Here is a 6,871-nt window from a genome sequence, read left to right on the forward strand (position 1 = left end):
TTTAATCTTCATGCGTTTTGGCATCCGATTCGTGATTCTAGAGGTTATTTTGATATTTCGATCGCTCGAGCGAGTTCGTGTGATGTTTTTAGACTTGTGTGGGTGTTTGGTTTGGGGCCTCAAGGGCTCGGGTGAGTTTCAGATTGGTTTCAGATTATTTTTGTTAAAGTTTTGAATGCTGGTTCTTGGTTTAATCGCATTTGCGATGCTTTGGTCGCAAATACGGCTATCGTATTTGCGAAGCAACCTCGCATTTGCGAACCTGTGCTGTTGGGCTGGAGTTTGCTTTTGCGAATAATATCTCGCATTTGCGATGACCCCCTTTTTCGCATTTGCGGAGCTTTTGGTCGTAAATGCGACCTTAGCAGGAAAGTCTCCAGTTCGCAATTGCGATATTTTGTTCGCATTTGCGGGGGTCGCATTTGCGAACCCCTTGTCACAAATGCGACATCTACAACCTACTAAATGCTGAGAATTCCGAGACTTAGCTTCATTTTGATATATTTTGAACCCTGGCTTTGATGGGAGGCGATTTTGTGAAGGGATTTTCATACTAAATCATTGGGTAAGTGACTCTAATCAATTCTCAACTACATTTCATGATTTTACACAAGATTTAACATCAAATTCATTAGAAATCTAGGGGAAAATTAGGGAATTTTGTCAAAACTTTGAAAAATGGAAATTTAGGATTTGAGAGTCGAATAGGACTCGGATTTGGAAACAAAATACATATTTGGACTCGTGAGGCTATGAGTAGTCAAGACCTACCCTTGGACTCGGGTTTTGACCGGACGGGCCCGGGAGTTGACTTTTGTTGACGTTTTAGTAATTGAATAAACATCACAGCTTTATTAATTAAAATTGTTTTCCCTTACATTGTGTGATGTATTTAAGTCATCTTTGGCTAGATTGACCTGAGCGAAGGTGGATCTTGTAAAAGAAAAGCTAAATTGAGTATTGAATTAGCCGAATTGAGGTAAGTGTCTTGCCTAACTTTGTTGAGGGAATTTTTTCTACTATTTGGCATTGTTTACTACATGCGGGGGTGATACATATATGAGGTGACGAGCATATATGCACGTGCCAGGGTTAACCATACTCGGAGGTAAATTATGTTATGAATTGTGTCTTGTACATTTACGTGATCTTCTTGCTTCATGCTTTACTTGATTCCTAGATACTAAGAATATAGTATTAAATGTTGGAAACTAAGACTTAGTTCATTATGACTTGATCAAATTTGATGGAATTCTGAGATTACATTGATGTGTTTAACTCGGTTATCATTATGCATAATCAGTAATACATTGCTATGGCCGATATTCTTGAGATACTAGATTTTACACTTGTGTTGTAGATCATTTGTGAGATTTGTTGGAATACTTGAATAATAAGGTTCTTGCGGGTTTATTGAACTATTGTTGGCTTGGAAAGTTGTGATTGGGATTCATTTGGAATATTCGTTTAAATACTCTCCTTGAAGTTATTTATGCTTCCTGCCTTGTTTGTCATTGATATACATATACTTGGTACGGAAGAGTGTAAAGCACAAAAGGGTGATGCCGTGCCATATTATTTGAGAGTAAAAGCACGAAGGGTGATGTCGTGCCATATTATCTGATAGCAAAAAAAAAAAGGGTGATGACGTGCCATATCATTTGTGAGTAAAAGCATGAAGGGTGATGCCATGCCATGTTATGTGAGTAAAAGCACGAAGGGTGATTTCGTGCCATTGCATTTATATTATCATGTTTTTGTGTTATTGCGAGTTCATGGCACGAAGGGCGTTTTCGTGCAAGTGAGGACGAGGGACATGCATTATGTTGTGATAACCTTTTCCTGCAGATATCTTCATGTCCTTACCTTGAATTGTTACTGTCGTACTTACAGTTCTTATACGACTTGTCGTCACTGTTCTGTCTTTATTCTCTATCTCAATTGTTGTTGTGTTGCCCATGCCTTCTACTTGCTTAACTTGTAAATATCATGCCTACTTCCTGCTATTATAGTTGCATCCATGACATATCTGTTTTGTTGCACTTAGGTGCAGGTCTTCTTCCATGTTAGTCATTCATGTCTCTACTTGTTAACTTATAAAGATCATGTGTCCCCTTTATTGTTTGTTATATGTATCTTCATGCCTCCACCATGCTAGTTAGTTGAAGTTATATTCCTTTTTCTAATTGTTATCATAACCTTTATGTCTTCCGCCTAGTCTGTTACTGATGTCCTTAACTACATTCTCGTTCATTATTACTACTTGCATATTTCCTACTGTCATTTCTGTTATCGGTAATTCTGCCCTTCGGTTGGTACTGTTTTACGCATATTTGGTGAGGAGGAGATAAATGCACGAAGTGTGTTACCGTGCCGTTGAATTTGATGTCTTGAGTGTTTCTCTCACACTATGAAAGTTTTGAGGTGATTACTGTGGTTCATTGGGTTTTGCTCTAAGGAAAGGATTGGTAGAGATATTGGAAAATGTTGAATTGTGATCTCTTCTAGTACTCTGTTATTGTTTTGTACATTCGTTTCGTATATTCTATCATGTAATACCGTAGTATAGTTCTATTGCTAGATTTTGATACAGATTTTTATTAGTGAGCATCTTTTTACTAAAAAGCCTCGTCATTACTTCGACGAGGTTAGACAAAATACTTACTGGGTACATGGGGTCGGTTGTACTCATACTACACTTTTGCACCTTGCGTGCAGACTTTTGGAGCGGAGCTGCTGGTGATGTCGGGAGTTGACGCTGAAGATGTTTGTGCATTTCGGATATAGCTGCCACTTGTTCTTGGTAGCTTTAGATTTTGTTAATCTGTTTATGTAGCTTTCAAACAGATCATGTAATTATTTGTATCAGCTTTGTAAATTCTAAGTCCTAGAAGCTCATGATTTGTACTACCAGTTCTTGGGTTAATTTGTAAAAGTTCAGATAATTCTTCTTATTTTTCTTACAAATTTCAATTGAATTGTATTGACTGTTAGTTGGCTTACCTAGCGGGTCGAGTTAGGTTCCATCACGACTGGTAATTTTTGGGTCGTGACAAATTTACAACAAAATTCTAGCCTAACCCAGAAGGATTCACAGACCACATTCCTCAAGGATGATTTGATCAGATAAGAATTAAACAAAATAATACTATAAGCATTACTATTAGAAGTTAATAAAAAAATTGGATAAGATTATTAAAGACAAAGAAGTTAAAATTGAAATAGAAATTCGAAAAAATAGAGAAGTAGAAGAATTAATTGAACAACTAAAAAGAGTAGAACAACTCCTAAAAAGATAGACCTAACTTAACAAGAAAAACTAAAAAATGGACCTTTTTTCAAGTAGGACCAGAACAACAAACGACAAAACAACCGAGGGTCTTTCGGAAATAGCCTCTCTACTCCTTCGGGGTAGGGGTAAGGTCTGCATATACACTACCCTCCCCAGACCCCATTAATGGAATTTTACTAGGTTGTTGTTGTTGTTGTTGTAGAAAGAGCTAGATGACGAAACTGAGAGTACATTAGAAAATACTGAATTTATGAACATAGAAATAACACTAAATGATGTAAACGAAGAAGACTAAACTTAGAAGAAACAAAAGAACATTTTAAGAAATGCGAATTAAGAACAAATAATTGGGGATATAGGCAGAAAACATCTCACAAAAGAAATTAAAAAGTTTTGATAAAATTTTAGAAGAATTGCAAGATAGTTTTGATAACGAAGAAACATATTCCTTAATAAGCCAAAAATAATTAATGGAGTCAACCAGTTCTAACCCAAGTCCATTTCAAAGGGCAACTCAATAAAGTACTATAGATACTAGACGGGAAATGTACCGAGAAGAAGGGTATATAGAATATGACAAGAAGTAGAAAAAGAAAATATAAGACCAGCAGGAAAAAGAATGCCTATAGAAGAACTTATTAGGTTACAGGAAGGAGGTAGTAAAGGTAAAATATTAAATATAGTGGCTCATGATCCACAAATGTGGAACTCAGTAATAGATATTTGGAAAGGTTATCACGACCCCAAATTTCCCTCAATAGGATGTCGTGATGACACCTAGTCTCTAAGACTGGGTAAGCCTATCAATGTGGTATAACAATAGAAATATGAAGTAAATAAATTTGCAAACTCACATTATTATAACTCCCAAAACCTGGTAGTACGAATGGTACGAATATCTTCATACATCAGAATCTAAAAAAAATAAGGAAACAACATAATAAGGATAGAAGGGGACTCCGGAGTCTGCGGACGCTGGCAGATATACCTCGAAGTCTCCGTACCTGGTAGCTCACTGATGTCTGGACTGGTAGGAGGTACCTGGATCTGCACACAAAAATATGTAGAAGCGTAGTATGAATATACCACAACGGTACCTAGTAAGTGCCAAGCCTAACCTCGGTAGAGTAGTGACGAGGTTAGGTCAGGCCCTACTGGAATAATAAAAGATATGGTGACATGTTTAACAATATAATAACAATAAATGACAATGAAAATGAATCAAGTAAGTAGGATGTCACCATTAAATTGCACAGAATAAGGACAGATAATACCTCGTGAAAAAAAAAATAGAAATTTACAACTTCAAGTAAAATCACGACAATAATCAAAGGCAACCACGGACACAAATAAATATCAACAAGGGCACTCCCGAGGTACCACCTCGTAGTCCCAAATCATAAATAAATTCGCAATAACTCATTTCTTTATATCACCGTGGGAGCCTTCACATTTAATTTTAAAGAAAATATTTTTTTTCGAAATAGCATCCCGCGTTTCAGCCACCCTTATCACACCGCATGACTTCTAGTAGTTCTCCTACTAGCCACGCATATCAAGCCACCCTTATCTCACCGCATGCATTTCAACACCCAGACCTTATACCACCGCATGCGTATTAATATCACAATATATCACAATTTGCACCTCAAGTGCCCAAATAATTCAATTTGCCAAAATAAGTAACATCAACAATACTTTCCACAACAGGGAGCTCATGGCTCAATCACAACGAGTACAAAATCTCACAAAAATATTCGGAAATAAATAACTCAGCAAATATAATATTTTAAAAAAACATTAATATGTTGCCTCAGTTCCAAATTTAAAATATCAAATACTTCATATTAATATTATTTAAATTAAAGAAAATTTCACCTTCAAATAATGTAAAGAATAAAATAAACCAAGTTTCAGCTAAACAGGTAAAAATAATTAGCAGGAGAAGGTCAAGCAAATTTAAAGTATATAAATCAGATCAATGATGAAGAATATAACAAGATAAAATAATTTAATTAATATGCAACAGTGATCTATACAATTTAAAAACATAATCTTTCATATTTAGCCCGTGTACACACTCGTCACCTCGTGTACATGACTTTCATCCCATTACAACTATCACATCAATACCAATCCTAGGGGAAATTTTCCCCACATAAGGTTAGACAAGTCACTTACCTCGACTTGTTCCAATTTAATCAAGTAGTATGCCTTTTCCTTGATTTTCCAACTCCGATCGACTCGAATCTAGTCATAATTAATTCGATACAGTCAACAAAAATTATAGAATCAATTCTATGAGAAAATACTATATTTTTCAATAAAAATTCGAAATTAACTAAAAAAGCGCCCATGGGGCCCACGTCTCGGAATCCGACGGAAGTTACGAAATATGAACGCACATTCAACCACGAGTCTAACCATACTAAAATGCCTAAATTATGATAACAATTCGACCCTCAAATCCTCAAATCTATCCAAGAGGGTTTTCAAGTTTGTTTCCAACTTAAATCACCAATTAAATGCTAAAACAGTGATGGATTCCGGTAAGCTAACCAAAATTGAGTTAAAAATACTTACCCCGATGTTTTCTCTGAAAATCTCCCAAAACTAGCCTCTTCCCGAGCTCCAATCCGTCAAAAATGAAAAATGGGATGAAGTCCCATTTTCAGAACTTAAACTCTCTGCCCAGACATTTGCTCTACGCGATCGCGAAGCACAGTTTTCCACTGCCCAAGTTTAACCCTACGCGATCGCAAACAATGCCATGCGATCGCGATGCACAAGATTCCAACTCTACGTGATCGCATCCCTCTTCACGCGATCACATAGAGCAAACGCGTGGCCCAGCTTCCTCTCAAGTTTCCCCCTATGCGATCGCAAACAATGCCACGCGATCGCGATGCACAGACTGGCCCAACCTACACGACCGCAATTAACCTCACATGATCGTGAAGAACAAAATCAACACTGCCTCAACTAAGCCTACGCGATCGCATCCCAATCTTCGCTATCGCGAAGAAGGTTTAAAACACTAGCAAACAGTAGCTACCAGCAATGCCAAAATGAAGGAAAATAATCTGAATACCATCCGAAACACGCCCGAGTCCCTCGGGACCTCAATCAAATATACCAACAAGTCCTAATACATCATACGAACTTAGTCGAGTCTTCAAATCATATCCAACAACAATAAAATCACAATTCACACCCCAATTCAAGCTTAATGAAACTTAAGAATTTTTAACTTCTACATTCGATGCCGGAACCTATTAAATCAAGTCCGATTGACCTCAAATTTTAAACACAAGTCATAAATGATATAACGAAACTATGAAAATTTTCGGAACTGGATTCCGACCCCGATATCAAAAAGTCAACTCCCTATTCGAACTTCCAAACTTAAATTACTATTTTAGCCATTTCAATCCTAATTTAACTACGGACTTCCAAATAAAATTCCGAACACGCTCCTAAGTCCAAAATTACCATACGGAGCTGTTGGAATCATCAAAATTCTATTCCGGGGTCGTTTGCACATAGGTCGACATCTAGCCAACCTTTTCAACTTAAGTT

This window comes from Nicotiana tabacum, chromosome 24 (assembly GCF_000715075.1).
Source record: "Nicotiana tabacum cultivar K326 chromosome 24, ASM71507v2, whole genome shotgun sequence".
In the NCBI taxonomy this organism is placed as follows: Eukaryota; Viridiplantae; Streptophyta; class Magnoliopsida; order Solanales; family Solanaceae; genus Nicotiana; species Nicotiana tabacum.